The following is a 23578-nucleotide window of genomic DNA, read 5'->3' on the forward strand; positions in this document are numbered from 1 at the left end:
CAGATAGGAATTATTATCATCTACTGTTAACAGCTACTGCTACAAACTTCTAAATTATTCTGTGGAAACAGTGCCAGAGGATGTTCATTCTTAAGTAGTAGAATTAATGAAGGTACTGTACCAGAAAACCCACGCCCAGATAAGATTCTCTGCACAAGGTTGTCTCCAAACAAAATAACAGGGGCTAGCTGTTGTTTCATCTTAATTTGCATACCTTCATTTTGGAACCGGGGGAAGTAATACAGGATATTAAAGGATGTGGTGGCTATTCTGTGGGGCAAACTCTTTCTTTATAGAATTAGAATTGTGCTAGTTCTTATCGGGGTAGCAGGAAATAAATCACATATTAGTACGTTATGGTGACAGTTTATTCTATTTACTGTAACTGGAGAAAAAAGCATTTTACTCCTATGGTAAAGTAACAGAACTCTGTTCCCAGGCATGAACCTAACACATATTTCAAGAGAAAGAATTGGTAAGCACAGGATGCCACCAACTTACAGCAGGCAGGGTAGGGGCATATAAGCCACGAAATGGGAGGCAAACAGAAAAGAAGCCCAGTGCAGGCATTTGAGCGTAATAAATATAATAGCAATCTAGAAGATGAACGGTTCATGTTGTTTATGATTACAGACTGATTATTCCTCTAAGTGCAAAGGCTATCCAATAAGTCATATCTGGGTTGATTTGTTAGCAAGGTACTTTCACTAGATAATAAATTAGAATGTAATTAAAGTGCATTCTGTCTGTTTATCATAGACAAGGATAGCTTACTATAATTCTCAATTATCTGCATGAACACATAACATGACAGCATGGTGAATAAACCTTCTAGCAAAGGGCAATAAACATCTAAGGACTGTACTACAATTGCTAGTTCTTCTCCAGTCCTTTTAAAAATTTGTTCCTAATTTTGATAAATTACACAAACAGAATCAAATTAATTTGGTACTTGCTTGGTACCGTAAGTCATATGGTAAGTCTGGACTCGTTAAGTCCCTGAACCTCTTAGCTTGCTAGCAATTTGCTAAGGGCAGTGACTAAATCAGGAAATAAGTAAAAGAAAACAACTGAATACCACAAACCTTTGTCAGGTGAAAACGTAAACATAGCAAAATAAAAGAATCACAAAGGGAAAAACAGACCAGAACAATTTAAAATTTTTAAATGTGTGTTTTAAAAAGATTTGTAGTGGGGCACCTGGGTGGCTCAGTCGGTTGAGCATCCGACTTCGGCTCAGGTCATGATCTCACGGTCTGTGAGTTCGAGCCCCATGTCGGGCTCTGTGCCAACAGCTCAGAGCCTGGAGCCTGCTTCGGATTCTGTGTCTCCCTCTCTCTCTGCCCCTCCCCCACTCATGTTCTGTCTCTCTCTCTCTCTCTCTCTCTCTCTCTGTCAAAAATAAATGAACATTAAAAAAAAAATTTTTTAATTAAAAAAATAATAAAAAAGATTTGTAGCATGTAAGTCAGTAGTTCCACCATATAAAGTTGTCTTACAGACTTTTTGTTGGTTTCAAATCTTTATTTAAATTCTAGTTAGTTAGGGGTGCCTGGGTGGCGCAGTCGGTTAAGCGTCCGACTTCAGCCAGGTCACGATCTCGCGGTCTGTGAGTTTGAGCCCTGCGTCAGGCTCTGGGCTGATGGCTCAGAGCCTGGAGCCTGTTTCCGATTCTGTGTCTCCCTCTCTCTGCCCCTCCCCCGTTCATGCTCTGTCTCTCTCTCTGTCCCAAAAATAAATAAAATGTTGAAAAAAAAAATTTTTAAATTCTAGTTAGTTAACATGCAGTATAATGTTGGTTTCAGGAGTAGAATTTATGATTCATCACTTACAAAAGATATCTTAAAGATTAATAAATAAATCATACTATAAGAAATAAATGAACAAAACATGCAAAGAGAAATAAACAGAAATATGGGGAAATTTTGCAAGTAGATTAAATTTAAATCAGGATAACACTTTTTCACCTATCTTTTTAGTAAAAAGTCTTTTTCTTTTTTTTTTTTTTCAACGTTTATTTATTTTTGGGATAGAGAGAGACAGAGCATGAACGGGGGAGGGGCAGAGAGAGAGGGAGACACAGAATCGGAAACAGGCTCCAGGCTCTGAGCCATCAGCCCAGAGCCTGACGCGGGGCTCGAACTCACGGACCGCGAGATCGTGACCTGGCTGAAGTCGGACGCTTAACCGACTACGCCACCCAGGCGCCCCTAAAAAGTCTTTTTCTAATGATAATGACCAATATTGGCAAAGATATAAAGGCACCCATACTGTTCTCCTACATTGCTGACAGTGTTGCAAATCAATTAGAACTCTTCAAAAATACAACTTTGAAGTTTGAGTTAAACACTATAAAAAGGTTTATAATATTTAAGTACTTCCACCCACATCATGGGATCTATCTAATAAATAAAAACACTTATCACACTTGATCTATCAATACGAGTCTGAAATAACATAAAAATCCAACAACAGGGTGAAGACAATGTAAAATATGGCATAATCATGGATGGACTATTATGCAGCTATTCAAAATGATGGTTATGAGGACTAAGCAGGAAAGAATAAAAACTGTATATGCAAGGTGATCACATTCTAATAAAAATATGCACATTAAAGACTAGTAAGGAAAAGACCAAAGAGACGATCTTTGTGTTAAGCTCGTATGGTAGGCCTAATAAATGCCCTCCTGTCCCAAAAGATGTCCAGGTCCTAATCCCTGGAAGCTGTGAATGTTACTTTACTTGGCAAAGGGACGTTACTGATGTGATTAAGTTAATGATCGTGAGATCAGGGGATTATCCTGGATTACCTGGATGGGCTCAATATAATCACAAGGATCCTCATAAGGGAGTCAGGAGGGTCAGAGTCAGAAAAGGAGATGTGACAACAGAGGCAGAGAGGTTGGAGTGATGTGGCCACAAGCCTTTCAAAAAAGGTGGACAGCCTCTAGAAGCAGCAAAAGGCAAGGAATGGATTCTCTCTGGAGTATCCAGAAGGAATTCAGCTCTGTTGACATCCTGATTTCAGCCCCCTAAGACCCATTTAGGACTTCTGATCTTCAGGAAAGTAAGATAATAAACTTGTGTTGTTTAAAGCCAGTAAGTCTGTGGTAATTTGTTAAAACAGCAACAGGAAACTAACATAGATGGTAAGACTGCCCTTTCTAAACTCTCTGCAATGTTCACATTACTTTTCTTAATGCATTCTAATATACAAATTCAGCTAAAATGTAAGATTCTAGATGAAAACTTACTCTGTTGCAGAGCTTCTCAATCCTGGTTGTGTATTAGTATCAAATATTCACTTTTCAAGAAGAAGAAGAAGAAAAAAAGAATACCAATGCCACAGTTTTTCATCATTCCCAGAGATTCTGATTTAGCTTTTGTTAGGCTCAAACATCAGTACTATGTTAAAGCCCCACATGCTAATGTGCAGCCGGGGTTGAGAACTACTACTCTGGTATATCAACTCCTGGCTGACAAGTTTCTCTAACCCAAAGCAAAGATGTTTATCAGCCTACAACTACATTTCTTTCAAGACGTCTGCAAATGAGGACACTCAGCAAAAGTCTCTCTTAGGTCTAGAACCTGTATCCTAGTTTAAGTAACACTATCAAAGGAAAAAAAAAATCACTTCCTCTTCCTCAATTGTTTCTCATTTCTGGAGTTCAAAGGACTCTTCAGAGGTAAAGTGCTCCAAGAAAAAGGTTCTTCCTAGCTGTTACCCAAGGCCCCATATTCAAATGAGAATAGTTCACAAGAAGAATTGCTTCCTTCCTTTTTTTACTGACAACTGACTTTATTATAAGCCCATTAAAATAATGTAAGTTATTTAGTCTTTGAATTTTTTTTTTACAGTATACTGTTTAAATGAGGTTGACTGGCCAAGAGGAGTCTGTCAAATTCCTCTGACAATGTGTTCTCTGATGTCATATTTTCCCTCCACTTCCAGGTATCAAGCAAGCCATATGTTATTAAACACACACACACACAGACACTTTAGTATGTTTGTGAGCAAATGTCTAACTTAAAGTTTTCAAATGTGAGGTTCTCAGCTATAGAGAAATTATTGATAAAGTCTTCTACGTCTCTCGGTCAACTAATAGCACCACTTCATATTCTTTTAGCAGCAAAATCCACATATGAGAGACATCGTTATCAACCAAGTGTGTCCAAAGATTGATCTCCATAGCAACTGCAACTCTGCCACATGTAGTGTATAAGGCATCAGAGTTAACACCACATGCACACTATGTGTTGGAATTATGTAGTCCAGACTGTGGTTGCTGTAGAAACCTAAACCCAAGTCCCTGACAACAGTGGATAAAATGAAAACAACAACAGAAGGGTCCTTGAGTACTTAGCCATCTACTCCTTTGCTTTCAAACAGGATAGTGCCACTTTAAACACTGTACAATAATCTTACTGATATCACGAAAGGAATATTTTCTACAAAAATAATGTTGAATGATGTCATGTTTCTGCTTAACATTAGGAACTATTTCCTATTCCCTAAAAAGTCCTTTCTCCCACCCTGTGCTCAGCTGGGGTGCAGAAATGGTGTTTAACATTAGGAACTATTTCCTATTCCCTAAAAAAAATCCTTTCTCCCACCCTGTGCTCAGCTGGGGTGCAGAAATGGTGTTTAACATTAGGAACTATTTCCTATTCCCTAAAAAAAATCCTTTCTCCCACCCTGTGCTCAGTTGGGGTGCAGAAGAGGGGCAAGGTTCTGCTGCCACCACCACAACAACTATGACAGATACAAACCAGTTTATTCTAAAATAATCATGAAAAAGAAGAATAAAGTAGGAGGAGCCACTGTATCTGATGTTAAGTCCTACTACATAGCCATTGAAATCAAGACAGTGCGGTACTGGCAGAAGAGAAAGGTATAGATCAGTGAAAAAGAGAATCCAGAAATGGATCAATACAAATACACCAAGTGAACTTTGACAGAGGTGCAACAGCAGTTCAATGGAGGAAGGGTAGTCTTTTCAACAAATTGTGCTGGAATAACTAGACATTCACAGACAGGAAAAAGAAAATAAGAACCTTGACTTAAAATATGCTATATGCACAAAATCAATGCAAAATCGATCATGGATTTAAATAAAAACCATGACACCTTTTGGGATGAGCACTGGGTGTTGTATGGAAACCAATTTGACAATAAATTTCATATATTGAAAAAAATACAAAAAATAAAAAAAATAAAGTACTCTGAGTACAAAAAAAATAAACAATTCTAGTTTTAAAATTAAATAAATAAATAAATAAAAAACATGAAACTATAAAACTTTTAGAAGAAAATATAGGAGAACATCTGTGGGACCTAGGGCTAGGGAAAGACATCACATCAAATTTAGGAGGACAAACATCCAACCAAACAGAATAATGAATCATATTATGGTACATCCACACAACGGAATACCACGTAGTTGTTAAAAATTTAAAAGCAATTCTCTATATACTGCTATATAAACAAAAATACACACATGGGCAAACTCACTTTTATAGTCTTTAAAAAAAAATTTTTATTAGTTTATTTTTTTTTTTTTTGAGAGAGAGAGAGAGAGAGAGCAGGGGAGGGGGCAGAGAAAGAGGGAAGAGAGAGAATCCTAAACAGGGTCCACACTGTCAGAGCAGAGCCCGATGTGAGGCTTGAACTCAAGAACTGTGAGAGCCGAAATCAAGAGTCAGACGCTTTAACCGACTGAGCCACCCAGGTGCCCCTTCACTTTTATAGTCTTGAAGGCTGTACACCAAAATAGTAATACTAGCTATCTCTGAGTGGTGAGATTATGGGTACTTTTAAAATGAATTTCTGGGGCGCCTGGGTGGCTCAGTCGGTTAAGCGGCCAACTTCGGCTCAGGTCATGATCTCGCGGTCCGTGAGTTTGAGCCCCACGTCGGGCTCTGTGCTGACAGCTCAGAGCCTGGAGCCTGTTTCAGATTCTGTGTCTCCCCCTCTCTGACCCTCCCCCATTCATGCTCTGTCTCTCTCTGTCTCAAAAAAAAAAAAACGTTAAAAAAAAATTTTTAAATGAATTTCTGTGCTATCTAACAGGGACATGTTTTATGTAAAAACGAGATTAAATTTTTAAAATCAAGTAACACACACCAAAGAAGGCTCTTTTCAACTAGAGATTTTTATATACAATAAAACCTACTTGATGATTTAGTCTCCCAGGAAAAAATAAAACTACTCTCTCTGATATAGCAACATTTGCTTTTTCTCTCTGATTCCTCCAGGTTCCTGAAAAGATATTGTTCATTTCTAGTCTGAAAACAAAACTTGACCAGATTTGCTTGAAAAAACAATCCATGCAACCCAAGGACTGTGTATGCCCATTCACCATAAATTTGATAATCTCTACATTTCTATCATATCTACCTATAAATAGCCATGAGTACAGATTTAGATATTTTTAAATAGATAATTTATTAAAATGTACTCAACAAGTGTACTCTACAATAAAGGAAAGAGGGACAGGAAAAAGAGAAAAGACAATACAACAAGAATGATAATATCATCTTCCTTAACTTGGTCTTGAGAAAAATACAATCACTTTAGTTTTGAGGATAAGAGAGAAAGAAGGCATATAAAAAAGCTCTTCCTCTTTATATTGGTAATTTGTATGAAGATCAGAATCTCTGAAAGCTTATTTGATGCTCTGTAGTTACCAGAGCTTTCTGAGCAGTTGGAAGTCAAGGTTTCTGAAGTAGAGACACATGACTCCTTTGTGTGTGTTCTTTTCCTCAAACTGCTTAAAATGTCCAAATTTAATAATACAACGCTGCTTCTTTCACAGTGAATATCCTGGATGGCATCACTTTCTCTATGCCTTCCAGAGCTTTAAAAACGTTTTGTTTCTGTTTTACAGGCCTGAATTAAGGGAACTTACAAAGATGGTGAAATCGTCAAGAGGTTTTTTCAGGTTCATTAAGTTAAAGTTCTCCAACATGGTTAACTGCTAATTTTGTCCCAAAATTAACATGATCCTAACTCTGCTCTTCCTGAATTCCCCATATGGTATTCCAGTGAAAAGGAAGGGCAGAAATATCTTCTTCCTATTTTCCATCAATCCAAAATTCTACCGATTCTTCAAGCAGCTGCTCAAAATTCTTCCACAAAGCCCTTCACTCAGAGTAGTCTATCTCTGACCTGAACTCCTGGAACACTTAACTAAATCTCCCATTTGGCAATTACTGACAAATACGATTAAATTATTTTTATCTTACATTACCACTGTAACTTCGTATGTTTACATCTAGTTTCCTCAAGAATACTCTATGTCCTTGGAGTATAGAAACCCTTTTTACCTCAATTATCTGTCACTGTGTTTTAATACACAGTTGATGGTCAATAAATATTGGCTGACTAATTGCAACACAGCTATACCTTTCAATTCCCTTCCTTAATTGATACGTGTGTGGGTGTATGTGTGTGTGTTTTCAAGGCTTTGCTATTATTCCTCCTCCCTACTTTATGTCTTACAGGGAGAGAACTACAAAGCAGAGGCTGAAGACATAGGCTTTGAAGGGCATTGTTTTCTCTTTGTTTCCCTGTAAGAAAACTTGTTTAAACTGTGAAAAGAGAATAAAACTAAATTTATACCTTCAGCACATTGCCTTCTAAGTGAAACAACCATCATTTAACAGGAAATCAGCTACCTTTCTAAGGGAAAAGATGAGAGAGTATCCCCTGTGCACTAATGGATTATTTTCCTCTTAAAACCTATTATGAACTCCATCAGTCTCAGTCTGCCATACTCCCAAACTCTCCACTCATGACTTGTGGGAGTCTTTATGAATTCAAAAATATTTTTACCCATCATGTGAACTCTATCTATCCAAACAAATCTTTCAGTGCCAGAAAGGCTTTATGATTAGGGGTCCATTCTTTTAAGAATATTTATACTGCCTAAATGACTCCAGATGTTTTCCTTTGGTTTTTGGTTAAGGGGGTGGGCAGGAGAGCAGAAATCAAAATGAGGACCCTCCCAATTAGAATGTTTGCCATTCCAGCCTAAATGAGCCCTTTCTTATATTTCTGCTTGGATGTTCCAGAATTTAAACTCATGACACTTATGTGTAATGCCAAAATATGAGGATTTAAGATAGGACTGCTACAAAAAAAAAAAAAAAAAAAAAAAAAGATTTGTGGATAGCTTACACCTAAATTATTTTTACAAATCACAATCATATGAAACAGGAATTGCTTCCTGCATTTGTAATGAATTTGCCAACAGTACAAAGCACTACTTGGAGACAGCTGTTTTTGATAGAGGAACATATTATGGAATAACAAATTCTACATTTTTTGCAGAAGTTGTACACCTGTTGATCACAATTTGTTCTCAAATTCTTAATCTGCAATATCTGGAAGCTAATAAAAATTAAATATATATATATATATACACATATATACATATATATATACATATATATACTTAATTTTTAAAATTTTTATATAGTTCAAATCAGTGTGCCAGGTTCATTTCAGCCTCTTGACTGCCAGACCTGGGGGCAGGGGCTACTTCAGTTTCTCTGCCTTCTCTTTGCCTGTGATGACCAAGGTCAAAGGGTATCTGCTGCATCGAACTTTAAACTTCACATTATACTTATTTTTCTTGATCTTGACAGATTTGGCATCCTTTCACCTGGCTATGAGCAGAAAGTCCTTGATTTCTTCAACTTTGTGAGGCATGGCCACGAGGGGCACAGGGGAGCTTGTGGCTGGCACAGCAAGTGGCAAGAAGCAAGGATGTTATGTTACTCTTCTCAGTGAAGGAAGAAAGAATGTTATGTTACTCTTCTCGGTGTTTTTAAGGTGTATGCCAAGCCCATGGAAGATTTCAAAGTAAAAGAATGCAAAAGTGTCTCTGCAATCCATCCCTAATAAATGTTACAGCTAGGAAAAGTCCCTCCCCCCCCCCCCCTTATTTTAATCAATCCTGCTACAATTTAAGTGCATTTTTTTCTTTCTCAGTCTTTGGGAAGAGTTGATCACTATCTCCAACCATGATGCCCTATACTATGAAGAATAATATGTAAGATAAATACCATGATCTAATTAAAGTAATGACTAAAGCAAAGGTCAGGAGAAAGGCAAAGTCCTCAGGTTAGGAAAGGTTTTACTCCATTCAATTAAATTCTGTGAGTACTTACTGAAGGTTTTCTATGTGTCAAGTATATGCTGGGCAATAGGAATAGAAACACAAAATCATTTCTTTCAAAAAGATCACAGTGTTAGATACACTTCTACTGAAACCAGAGGTCCAAAATAAAGGACACAGATAGGCCAATTGATTCATGAAGTGGTTAGCTATAACTGATGCATCTCAAAAGGTAAACTGAAGAACATACGCCCAATCCTTTTTTCTCCCAGCTTTACTGAGGAATAATTGACGGATATAAATGTATATATTTAAAGTGGCAACATATGCCCAAGTCTAAAGGAAGCAGCCACCACTTGACACCAGCTGATCTAGATGATGCAGAATGAAAGCTCAATGGTATGTCCAATCTTCTGATTTTTTGAAGAGACAGACAGCTGGAAGAATGAGCAATTCACACTGGAGAAATCAAGGAATATTTAAGAGTCTGTGACTCCACATCACAGAAGGATAGAACTTATCTATCTGCAGGAAACTTACTAAACTGCCATTCAGTGAGATTTCAAGACTTGCTAGGCATATAAAGAGCCATGCATCTTGCTTACAATCCATAAAACTAGACCGGGCATCACCATATCTAAACATGTGTCTTAGGCTCCTAACTACAAGGACATCTAAGTGCCCACGTGGTTCCAGTGGCAGCGATGCAGTAGCAGTTTACCCACGGAGAAGAGTATACCAGAGAATTTAGGGAGATCTACCACCCCCAGATGTTTTCCCTTTACTTCTCCAAGGGTAAAAAGTGACAGTACCTTATTCATTGCTAAAATAACTTAAAGATTACAAAGCCTCTTGACATGTTATTCTCACCCATTTAAGAGACCCTGGGCTCCCTACTTTCAACTCTGTCTGGGTTTGTAACACATTGGTAGCAGCCAACTGTATTCATATTTTGAACTCCTTTATACTAAACCAACTTCAAGAGTTCTAAAATCTAATTCAGGACCACATGTTAACCAGCAACCACTACTTTCTTCATCCTCCTAAACCATTAGTCAGTCCTATTTTCCTTGCAATTCATTAATGAAAATATAATTTTTTACTTTGCTTCAGAAAGGTGTTTATTTTTGCCAAGGACATTTCCTATTCTCTAGTTAGGGAAGGAGAAATAAAACTATGTTGTCACCTAGACCTTTCATTCACGATTCACAAGATAGGTATTATTATTCCCATTTTTGCTGATGAGAAAACAGGTCTGAGTAGTTAACTTGCCCAAACAGCAGCTAGTAAATGACATAAGCCAGGACTGAACCCAGGTCAGTCATCTTGCAAAACTCTGTTCTTTCCACTATACCACACAGCTTCAACTGCTAATATTTCTCATGATAACAGTCATAATACTCCACTTCCACCTTACATTTGTACAGTGCAGCGTATCCTTCAAACTCCACTCCAGTTTTGTCCTCAGTTGGCCAGGTAAACGCAGGAGTACTTTTTTTTTCCTTTCATTTTCCTTTTCTTTTTAAGAGAAACAGAGAGCATGAGCTGGGTAGAGGGAGACAGAGAATTTTTTTTTTTTTTTAATTTTTTTAATGTTTATTCTTGAGACAGAGAGAGACAGAGCATGAATGGGGGAGGGTCAGAGAGAGAGGGAGACACAGAATCTGAAGCAGGCTACAGGCTCTGAGCTGTCAGCACAGAGCACTACGCGGGGCTCGAACTCACGGACCGTGAGATCATGACCTGAGCCGAAGTCGGACGCTTAACCGGCTGAGCCACCCAGGCGCCCCGGGAGACAGAGAATCTTAAGCAGGCTCCACGCCCAGCACAGAGCCATACGCAGGGCTTGATCCCATGACCCTGGGAACATGACCTATGCTGGAAATCAAGAATCTGGAGTACTTTTAAACTTAGATTAAAATTCTAAGAGGCGCCTGGGTGGCTCAGTTGGTAAGCGTCTGACTTCCTGACTTTGGCGTAGGTCATGATCTCATGGTTTGTGAGTTCGAGCCCTGCATCAAGCGCTGCACTGACAGCGTGGAGGCTGTTTGGGATTTTCTCTCTTTTCCTCTCTCTGCCCCTCTTCACTCATGCTTTCTCTCTCAAAATAAATAAATAAACTTTAAAAAAAAATTCTAAGGCCAGGACTTCCAACTTCTAGATGTTCATTTCTGGAGATCCTTTCTATGTACTCACAAAATTATATCATGCACGCTCTATTGTCACTACTGTTTTTATTTATTTTTTAAGTTTACTTATTTATTTGGAGAGAGTGAAAGTGTGAGCAGGAGGGGAGTTGAGAGAGAGAGAGAGGGAGAGGGAGGGAGGGGGAGAGAGAGAGAGAGAGAGAGAGAGAGAGGGAGAATTCAAAGCAGGCTCTGTGCTCTCAGAGCAAAGCCCAACATGGGGCTCAATCTCCTGAATGGTGAAATCATGATCTGAGCTGAAATCAAGAGCTGGATGCTTAACTGACTAAACCACCCAGTGCCCTGTCACTCTTGTTTTTGATCAAGGGAACTACAGAATAAAAAGTATGTGAGACAATACATAATATTTAAAAATAATAGTACTACATAAAAATCTTTTAATAAAAGCTTTGTATATACTATTAGTCCTGTGAAACTAAATGACATCCCTTTTAAATATACAGCAACATAGAAGAAATAACCTAAAGTTAGAGAGAAATGGTGAGGAAGTAGCTTTATGAAGCTATTTCTATTTTGAGGATAAATTTCACTTACTTGTTGATACTGAACACTAAGATATATAGAAAGCCCCTTGTAATTATTAAATGCTATAAAGAATACGTTCATGCAAATTATCAATGTTTAAAAAATTCCAAACACTACTGTTAAGTTTTTAGACTACAGTATAGTATTTACTAGACCTAGCACTAACCTCACAACTCTGGATATAAAACCAATTCAGCTTGCTTAAAAAAAAAAAATCTTTGGAGCAAATGAAACTTCCAAGAAGACTCCAAAAGAATGGTAATTTTTAAAGCTATTTTTAAATATTTGTTAAAATGAAGCTTCAGTATACAAAAATAGAAAAAAATGAAAGGCTTTGAGTAGGCTTTGGTGAGTCATAGGAAGAAAAGAAATGCAGCTGCACTCCATAAACTAAAGATTTGTATCTAGAACTTCAAATAAGTATTAAATCAGAAATAAGTATTAAATCAGAAACGACTATCTGAATGGTTAACATCTAGTGCCCATTTAAAAAATCTACTCCAAGGTATCTATTTTTAGAAAAACAGTCATTATAGTCTTCAAACCACAAGCACAGATGAATATGTTTTGGTAACTAAAGGGCCTCTATGGTGTTAAGCACACACACGTAACACATGAAAATTCTGACTCCTGTAGAAGAATAAAGAAGGGACAATTATAGAATACAATAGTATTAATGAAAAGCAGTTGGCCATACAGTAGTAATGAGCAACACAAGGGAGAGATGTGGGCATCTGAATCCTAACTCATTAGAATCTAAGCACCAAGAATTAAATATTATAGCACTTCAAAACCTATGATCAACTTATCCTTACTAACTGGGCCCAGAAATAAGAACACAGAATTGTGAGTATCCCTCATCCTTGAGGGAACATTTTTAAGGGTAAAACTCAGTCATCCCCCCCCCCCTTTTTTTGAGAGAGAGAGAGAGAAAGAGAGTGCACAGAGGAGGGGCAGAGGGAGAGAGAGAATCAAGCAGGCTCTACATCCAGCATGGACCCCAATGCGGGGCTTGATCTCAGGACTGTGAGATCATGACCTGAGCCGAAATCAAGAGTCAGACACTTAACCGACTGAGCCACCCAGGTGCCCCATCAACCATCCATTATTGCCTTAAGTGATTTTTGTTAAAATATTATTTAAATATGTACAAATATAAAAATTATAAACATTGTATGGTTACAGTTCTTATACAACTAAAATAAATAAAATTGGGGCGCCTGGGTGGTTCAGTGGGTAAAGCGTCCGACTTCAGCTCGGGTCATGATCTCACGGTTTGTGGGTTTGGGCCCCACATCAGGCTCTGTGCTGACAGCTCAGAGCCTGGAGTCTGCTTCAGATTCTGTGCCTCCCCCTCTCTTTGCCCCTCCCATGCTCATGCTCTCTGTCTGTCAATAATAAACGTCAAAAAAATTTTTTTAATAAATAAATAAAAATTACAAATTGAATACAAAAGTTATTCAAGTTGTCATTAATTTACTATGACAGATGATGGTACTTGACCAGAACTAAGTTGCAATTCCCAATATGAAAATGGTTTTAACTGTCCTAGTAGGTTCTTTGGAAAAAAGGAAGCCTAAGGTAAAGATGTTATTCTCTCACTTTTCTCTATTCAAACTATAAACTTCTATTTATGTAAGATACTGCTCTTATTGTGTCTCTGAATTGGGCCCAGAAGATTCTCCCTTCATTCCTGACACATGAGTAGGAGTGGTAAAGGGCACACCACAATCATTACTAACCACTTGAATGGCTCTTGCTAGGGCTAAGGATGACTTTTATCGAAAGACAAGAGATAAGTGTTGGTGAGGATATGGAGAAAAGGGAACTCTTGTGCACTGCTGGTAGGACTATAAGTTGGTACAGCCATTATGGAAAACAGTATGGAGGGTCCTCAAAAAATTAAAAATGGAACTATAACATGATCCAGAAATCCCACTTCTAGGTATCTATCTGAAGGAAATGAAAGCTATCTTAAAGTGATGTCTGCACTCCCATGTTCAACATTATTCACAATAGCCAAGATATGGAAACAATTTAAGTGTTCATTGAGTGATAAATGATGAAGAATATCTGATACACACACACACACACACACACACACACACACACACACACACACACACAGAGGAATATTATTCAGCCAAGAGAAAGAAGGAAATCCTGCCATTTGGAAAAACATGGATGAACCCACAGGATATTATGCTAAGTAAAATAAGCCAGAAAGAGAAAGACAAATACCGTATGATCTCACTTATATATGGAATCTGGAAAAAAAAAAGGGGGGGGAATAAGGGGGTCAAACTCAACCCATACAAAGAGACGGCAGAATGATGGTTACCAGGTACTAGGGGGTAGGAAAAATGGGGAGATGCTTGTCAAAGGGTAAAAGCTTTTAGTCACAAGAGAATAACTACTGAGGATTTAATGTACAGTATGGTGACTATACTTAATAACACTTTATTTTTCACTTGAAATTTACTAAGAGAGTAGAACTTAAGCATTCTCACCACACACGTGTGCACACAACACATACGCACACAAAGGTAAGCTATGTTATATCAAACAATCATGTTGTACACTTTCAATATATATAATTTTACTTGACAATTCACCTCAATAAAGCTGGGCAGGGGGAGAAATGAATAGATTATAGCAATCTCCTGCCAGGCCTTCCTGCCTCCAGTTTTTCTTTTCTGCAACCCTCAACCTTCACAGCTGCCAAAAGTCAGCTTTCAAAAGACATATCTATTCAAGTTTCTCTACTACTTAACCTTTGTAGTCTCCACTGACCCCAAAATAAAATTAGATCTTAATACTATATACAAAGCTCCTCAAAATGTAGCTACAACTTTTCCTTTATTTTTTAAATCAGCTTTTTTTATTTTGTAGCAGCTTTACTCACAGTAGCCAAAAGCTAGAAACAGTCAAAATGTTCATTTAAGGTGAACAAATTGCTTTATAACCATGCAAAGGAACACTCTTGAGCAATAAAATGACAAACTCAGTAACATTTACTAACAATAAAATGTACCCATCTTAAGTATACAGTATAATGTTTTGTCAAATGTATATATCTCTGTAACCACCACCATAATAAAGATATAATACATTTCTAGTACCCTAACATTTCCCTTGTTCCCCTTTACGGCCCCAAGCAAACAACCGAAGTGGATGTTTTACTACCATTTTACCTATTTTAGATTTTTCATGTAAATGAAATCATACTTTGTATCTGACTTCACTCAGCATAATGTTCTTGAGATCCATCCATGTTTGAGTGAATCATTGATCAACTCATTTTTCTTTCTGAAAAATATTCCATTCACCTTAGACATTTGGATAGTTTCTAGTTTATGGCTACAGTAAATATGCTCTGAATAACTGTGTTAAAATCTCTGAATGCACATTTGTTTGCATTCTCTATCATTTCAATACCCAGGAGTGGGATTGCCGTGTTTTAAGATACAAGGATATGCTTAACTTTTTAAAAAATGACCAAATAGTTCTTTGAAGTGGTTGTACCATTTTACATTCCCACTAGCAATGTAGGACAGCTCCAGCTGCTACACACCCTCGCCAACATTTACTATGGTCAGACTTCCTAAAGTTACCCATTCTCATTTCTATATAGGGATTTCTCTTTCTGGTTTGACTTTGCATTTCCAGACAACTAATGACGTTGAGCATGTTTCATGTACTTACTGGCTAGATAACTTCTTCTGTAAAACATCCAAATCTTTTCCAGTTTTTGAACTGGTTGTCTTCTTACTGAGAGGTAAGACTTCTTTATATGTTCTAGTCATTTGTCAGACATGTGTATATTTTCTTCCAGTCTGTGGCTTGCCATTTTGTTTTAACATTTTCAAAAGAGCAGTTTTAAATTTTGATGAACTCTAGTTTTTCTTTTTTCTTCTACACTTCATGCTTTCTAAGAAATCTTTGCTTACTTCAAAGTCACAAAATTTTTTCCTATGTTTTCTTTTAGAATTTTCAGTTTAGTTTTCATGTTTAAGTGTAAGATCCATTTCAAGGTTATTGTCCTTTACGGTATGAGGTAAGGATTAAAGTTCCTTTTCTCCCCCAGTACCATTTGTTGAAAATACTATATTTTTCCCATTGACCTGCCTTGCAACCTCTGTCAAAAATTGATTACCATATACATGTGAGTCCATTTCTGAACTGTACTTCATCATAGTGATGTATATGCCTATCTGTATACCAATCCCTCATAGTCTTGCTTATTGTAGCTTTCTAGGAAGTTCTGAAATCATGTGATGTTAGCATTACAGGGTTAGTTTTCAAAATTGTTTTGGTTATTCTGGATCTTTGCAATCACTGATTAATTTTAGGATCAAGTTATCAATTTTGACCAAAAAAATTACCTGCAGAAATTGTGACTGAGATTATGCTAAATCTACAGATGAATTTGGGAAGAACTGACATTTTAACAATATTAACCCTTCCAATCCATGAACATAGTATGTTTAGGTCATCTTTGATTTCCTCATTTATGTTTTATAGTTCTCAATGTACAGACTTTGTATATATTTTGTTAAATTTATCCCTTCTCATTTCATGTTTTTGCTAATATTGTAAACATTTTGCAAATCCATTTTCCAACTGTTCATTGCTAATATAAGGAAGTACAATTGATTTATATATTTTGACATTATATGCCTTATACTTGCCAAAATCGCTTATCAGTTCTAGCAGCTTTTCTGTAAATTCTTAGGGATTTCTTAGCATGGGACGTTATTTAGATATAAAGACTAGCTTTTATTTTGTAATCCAATATGCCTTTAATTTCTTTTTCTTGACTGGCTAGAACTTCTGGCAAAATTTTGAACAGAAGGGTGAGGAAGAACATCCTATCCTAGGGAGAAAGCATTCAGTCTTTCACTATTAATATTAGCTATAATTTTTCATGGATCCTTTTATATCAGGATGAAAAGGGCACCTATTGCTATGTCTTTAATTCACTTATCTTTTCTTCTTTAGCATCAACTCTGCTATTGAGTCAATTCAGAGTAAGTTTTCCTTTTACATATTAAACTTTCAGTTACAGTTGTTACATTTGACATGTATTTTTTCCTTCATTTTTATCATTAGTCATGTTTTCTTTTAAACACTTGAACATATTTATAATAAGTCTTTGCTGATTCCATTATCTCTGTGTCTTATGGATCTGTTTCTACTGACTGATTTTTCTCTTGGGTATGGGTTATATTTTCCTGCTTCTTGAAATGTACTGTAATTTGTAACTGGATGTTGGCTATTGTGATATTGTGTTGTTGAGTGTCTGGATTTTATAGTCTTCCTTTTAAGAGATTTGATATGCTTTCGCTGGCACTTCTATTACTTTTAAATCAGCACGATCCTTTTGAGACTTGCTGTTCAACAAAGTCTTTCCATACTGTCCAGTTAGAAATCAAATGTCTGCCAGTTTTGTGAGAACTCTGAGAATTGTACAGCTTATAGCTCCCCAGCCTCATGGAGTTTCATCCTAGTCATGTGTTGCTTATATTTCAACAATACACTCAAGTGTGCACCTTAGATTTCTGGAGCCTTTCTCTGTGTACTCCCTCCTCTTCCAGATTCTGCTCTGCAATTTCCAGCTGCCTCCACTTCCCCAAAATCGAATCTGTCTCCTCAAACTCAGCAATGCCACCATCCTCCACTGGAGTTCACCCTTTCTGTGTTGCTATTTGGAAAATACCTCCCAGCAGGAAGCCAGGGTGATAGTTCTCACCTCATCTGTTTACCTCTCACAGGAATCACAATCCTGTACTGCCTTGTACTCCAAGAATACAATTGTTTCATTTTTTTTTTTTTTTATCCAGTTTTCTATTTGTTTACAGTGGAAGGTAAAGTCCAGCACTGGTTACTCTATCTTGGCAGAAGCAGACAAACATGTTCAACCTATCCTTTTTGTCTCATCCCATCCCCCACGTTCAGCCCACACCAAACGACTACTTCCCTACACCTCGCTAAGCAGTTTCTTGTGTTTTAATTTAGCTTCCTGCCTTGGTCATTTCCTTCTCATCCACCATGACCCAACACTTAGGTCACCTCGCCTTTGAAAATCTTCAATTTTCTACAGAGATTTTTTTCTCCCTGTCTCCACAGCATATTGGTCACACATACTATAGCATTTATCCCAAGGCACTCTCACTATTTGCACATCTCCCCCACTAAAATGAACTTTCTAATAATAATGGAAATTGCTAACATGTGGATATTTTCTATGTGCCAGATACTGTTCTAAGCACTTTACCTATATTTACCCATTTAATCTCCATAAAACCCTAACATATAGGTACTGTTATCATCCTCATTTTACAAATGAAACTAAAGCACAAAGAGGTTAAGGAAATCACCTGAGATCACATACCTTGGCAGTGGTAGAGCCAGAATATAAATCTAAAGAGTCTGATTCTAGAGCTCATGCTCATTATACTGTTTCTGATGAATTCCTGAAGGGTAGCAACTGTGTCTTATTCTTGTTTGTACATCCCATGCCAAGAGCACCTCAAACATTTGTGGAATGAATTAAAAATTTTAATTTTCTCCTAGTCATGCAAAAAAAAAAAAAAAAAGTCCTTCATAAGTAACGCAGGTTTGCAGTCAGTAATTACAGAACTGAATCTAGAAAGGGTCTTTTATAAACATGGAGGAGACTAAAATTCATTTTCTAATAATATGTTTAAAGATCTCTGAAGAATTTTAACATGCAGAAAAGACTAAGAAGGTTTTTTAGGTAGCCAAGTTAACTGTAGTGAACTCAGAAACAAAAAGTCTCTGCTAAGGAATCAACACCCCCTAAGAGAGCGATGAAATGCCATAATTTGTCTCCACTAAATGCATACTAAATTAATCCCATCTATCTAAATGTGCAATAGAAATGGAGGCAAAAGTAAAAAGACAGGGTATTTAAACAAAAATTTAATGCTAAAAGCCAAATGTGTCAACAGTAATCAATGAAAACAAACAAAGCCACACTGCTCAATGAAGTTAACTATGTATAAACAACAAAAATTTAATTCTGTACGAAAAGAGTATGAGTCATTACCTTGGAAACAATTAAGTGTCCATCATATGATTATTAAAAGCATTTAAGTCCTTGGGAATAAGTAGTATATAAAACTAAAAGTACTTTAAAAAAAGTAATACAGGCATCCCCTGCCTTTCAAAAGTTCAAGTTAAGCCACTTTGCTTTACAAAAGACATGCATTCACACATTTTCACCAAGCAAAAGAAATACAAAGAGGATTTTCTCTTCTATGAAAAAAAGCGAAAAGCAAACTTAGCATCCAGTGTTTGTTCTGCAGTGAGCCCTTACAGAGGCAGTGTGCACTGGGGCTATGGCTGAGCTCCTTCCCTAGGAGCCACACTCAACATCAAGCTGCCGCAGCTTTGAACCGTGTCTGTGAGCATCTGTGCTTTATCTTCACTTATTTTGTGCATTCGTTAGCAAGATGTGTCCTAAAGTGTCAAAAAAGCCTGAGGGAGATTATTCTTTGGGTCTGAGAATGCTTAAAAATTTTCCCATGCAAATTAATGGTAACTGCTTCTTTGCTTTACGCCATTTTGGCTTATGGAAGGTTTCATAGCAGACGCTCTTCTTTCAGATAGCAGGGGAGAGCTGTAAAAATTTACACACAAATTTAAATGATTAAAAACAAAAATATATATATTGTGCACAAGTGGATAATTACATTTCATCAGCGAGATAGTAATGAACCACAGGGGGCGAGATGTACTGAGGGGAAGTGGGGGTTGATGCACCGTTGCTACTTTCAGCCTCTAACTACATTACCAATCTACACCGTGTATCTGGGCTTCTACTCCAGCCTACATTGCACCGTCCAGCTTGGTTGGACAGGTCCACAGTCCCTCATCCAAAGTCCCTGAAACCAATTCAAAATTTTTCTGATTTTAGGAAGGTACATTTTACCCAGCCCTCCAGCAGGATCTGGGGCTGCACCCTGTAATCAAACACATGAATATTTCTGCAGCAAAATGCATGAATATTCACATTAAGTGGAATAAAGAAAGACTATAAATAATCTCACATCAGTTCAGGTCAGATTTATAGGCCTGAAAAAACATCCTATTTTCTGAGCTTTTAGGATTTTTAAATAGTAGGAAAAGGACTATAGATTTGTGTTACCACATTGCATCCAATCTGCTCACTGCCGCCTGAGAAATGACAATTGCTCCCTTATCTGCCATATTCAATTACAACACTAATTTCTATACTAGTCTAGAAATGGCAGCATCTTTGGAGATCATTTATTCAAACTCCTTATTTCATTGCTTAGGAAACTAAAGCCCAGAAAAGATGGAATAACTTGTGTAGGGTCATACCTACTGACAGAGCTGAAACTAGAACATGCAGGTCTCCTATCTCCCAGGCCGACTGCTTGTTTTGTTGGTTCATTTGTTCGTTCGTTCATTCAATCATTCATTCTCTCTCTCAATTCAAAGTGATTCTTTTCAGTTTTTTCAAATAATTATAGGCTCGCAGAGACTTGCAAAAATAGTATAGTGTCCTATGTACCCTTCAACTGGCTTCCTTCAGTACATAGCTGTGGTACAATATGAAAACTAAAAATGAACATTGGTACATTAGTGTTAACAAAACTACAGATCTTATTCTATTCTCAGCACTTTTCTTAACCTGTATTCATTTGTGTGTATAGGTGTGTATAGTTCTAAGCACCTTTATCCCATGTACAGATTCACGTAACCACTATCAGCATCAAGATACTGAAATGTTCCATCACCACAAAATACCTCTTTGTATTTACACCCTCCCTGCTTCCCACACTGTCAGCATAAGTGCTGACTCTAGCAAGCACTAATCTGTTCTCCATCTCCATAGTTTTGTCATTTTGAGAAAGTTGTATAAAAGGAATCATACAAGGGCGCCTGGGTGGCTCAGTAGGCTTAGCATCTGACTTCGGCTCAGGTCAAGATCTCACAGTCGTCCGTGAGTTCGAGCCCCGCGTCAGGCTCTGTGTTGACAGCTCAGAACCTGGAGCCTGCTTCAGATTCTGTGTCTCCCTCTCTATAACCCTCCCCAGCTCACGCTCTGTCTCTCTCTCTTTCTCTCAAAAACAAACAAACAAACAAACAAATAAATAAATAAATAAATCATACAGTATTGTAGGGACCAAGGCCAGGCTATCCCAAAATGGGCTACTTTGGCATGAGCTTTAAAAGTTAAAAGGAAAAGAAACCGAGAAGATCAAGGAAAAGCTCTTCACCTTGACCTCAACTGCACACTCAAACCAGAAAGAAAGCTATTAACAGAGATTCCTCTTTACCTAAGAAACTTACCTGCATAACAGGGCAAGATTTGTTTTCCAAACATCTCCTTTAACCTTCCTGCTAATGGTCTTTCTCCCCTTTGTAATCTCTAGACCCCAACCCCTCTCAGCTCATATAACCATCTCGTTGCCTCATTGTCTTTGGAATTTTAGGTCTATGTGGATTCCCCATACATAGCTATTAAGTTTTATTTTCTCCCATTAATCTGCCTCATGTCCTTTTGATTCTTAGTCCAGCTAGAAGGATCTTGTAGGGCAGAGCAAATTCTTCCTTTCCAACAGCATATAAACTTCTGAGATTGATGTTTTCTTTAATTTTGGTAAAATTGGGGCGCCTGGGTGGCGCCGTCGGTTAAGTGTCCGACTTCAGCCAGGTCACGATCTCGCGGTCTGTGAGTTCGAGCCCCGCGTCGGGCTCTGGGCTGATGGCTCAGAGCCTGGAGCCTGTTTCCGATTCTGTGTCTCCCTCTCTCTCTGCCCCTCCCCCGTTCATGCTCTGTCTCTCTCTGTCCCAAAAATAAATAAACGTTGAAAAAAAAAATTAAAAATAATAATAATAATAATTTTGGTAAAATTTACCATCTTAACTTTTTTTTTTTTTTTTTTTTTTGAGGGAAAGAGAGAGGGAGCACAACTGGGGGAAAGGGGCAGAGGGAGAGACAGAGAGAGAGAATCTTAAGCAGAGTCCATGCTTAGCGCAGAGCCTGACATGGGCTCAATCTCACAACCATGAGATCAGGATCTGAGCCAAAATCAAGAGTTGGATGCTCAATCAACTAAGCCACCCAGGCACCCCCCCCCATCTTAATCATTTTTTAGTGTACAGTTCAGTATATTCACATTGTCATGTGACGAATCTCCAGAACATTTTCATCTTGCAAAACTGAAACTCTACACCCATTAAATGACAACTTCCCATTACTCCCTCCTTCCAGCCCCTGGTAACCACCATATTACTTTGTTTCTCTTCATGAGACTACTCTAGATACCTCATATCAATGGAATAATACAGTATTTGTCTTTTGGTGACTGGCTTATTTCACTTAGCATAATGTCCTCAAGGTTCATCATGTTGTAATATGTACCAGAATTTCCTTTTTAAGGCTGAATAATATTCCATTAAATGTATATGGCATTTTGTTTATCCATTCACTTATTGATGGACATCTGGGTAGCTTCCACCTCTAGGCTATTGCAAATAATGATGCTATGAACATGAGTGAACAAGTATCTCTTTGAGACTCTGCTTTAAATTCTTTGGGATATATACCCAGAAGTGGAATTACTGGATCATATGGTAACTCTATTTTTAATTTTCTGAGGAACCACCATATTGTATTCTGTAGTGGCTTTTTACATTCCTACCAGTAGTGTGGAATGACTTATTTCATTCAGCATAATTCTTTCCAGATTCATTCAAATTGTTGTATGAATAAATAGTTCAGTTCTTTTCATTGTTGAGCAGCATTTCATTGCATGGATGTATCACCATTTGTTCAACAAGTCACCAGTGAATGACATTTGGGTTATTTCCAGTTGTTAGCTATTACATATAAAGTTGCTATAAACATTTGTGTATAGGTTTTGACATAAGTTTTTACTTCTCTGGAATAAATTCTCTGGAGTGTGATTGTTGGGTTATATGGTAAATGTATGTTTAATTTTATAAGAAACTGCCAAGCTGTTTTTCAGTGTGGCTGTACTATTTTTACATTCCCATCAGCAATATAAAAGAAACCCAGTTTCTCTGCATCTTCACTAGTCTTTCATATTGTCAGTATTTTAAATTTTAGCCAGTCTATTTGGTATGTAGTAGTTATCTCATCATGGTTTTACATTTTTCTAATGGCTAATGTTATACAAGCTTACTTATCTTTATAGGCTCTTTTTGTTCATTTTCTAATTGTACTGTTTACTTTCTCACCACTGAGTTTGGAGAGTTCTTTACATATTCTGGATACAAGTCCTTCAGATATTTGATTTGCAAATATTTTCTCCTAATCTGTGGCTAATCTTTTCATCTTATTAACCAGGTCTTTTACAGAGCACAGACTTTAATTTTAATGAAGTCCATTAAATGAAGATTTTTTTCTCTTATGAAATGGGGTTTTGGTGTTATGTCTAGTAACTGTTTCCCTAGCCCTAGATCCTGGAGATGTTCTCGTGTTTTTTTATAAAAGTTATATAGTTTTACATTTCACATTTAAATTCATTTTACATTGATCTCACAGGTATCCATTTTACTTTTTTTTTTTTTTTTTAAGGTGTGAAGTTTAGGTCAGGGTTCATTTTTTTGTCAATGATGTCCAATCATTCCAGCACCATTTGTTGAAAAGAATATTCTCCTACTGAATTGCTTTTGTACCTTTGTCAAAAATCAATTGGGC

At 37.3% G+C, this 23578-nt stretch overlaps 1 protein-coding gene and 1 pseudogene across 3 annotated transcripts in view; both read right to left on the reverse strand.

Annotated features, from left to right (window-relative positions):
• PDSS2 (decaprenyl diphosphate synthase subunit 2) overlaps positions 1–23578 on the reverse strand; it is a 293765-nt gene that overhangs the window by 260703 nt on the left and 9484 nt on the right. The window lies entirely within an intron of this gene.
• Positions 8459–10680, reverse strand: LOC123608806 (annotated as a pseudogene).

Source organism: Leopardus geoffroyi, chromosome B2 (assembly GCF_018350155.1).
Source record: "Leopardus geoffroyi isolate Oge1 chromosome B2, O.geoffroyi_Oge1_pat1.0, whole genome shotgun sequence".
Taxonomy (NCBI): Eukaryota; Metazoa; Chordata; class Mammalia; order Carnivora; family Felidae; genus Leopardus; species Leopardus geoffroyi.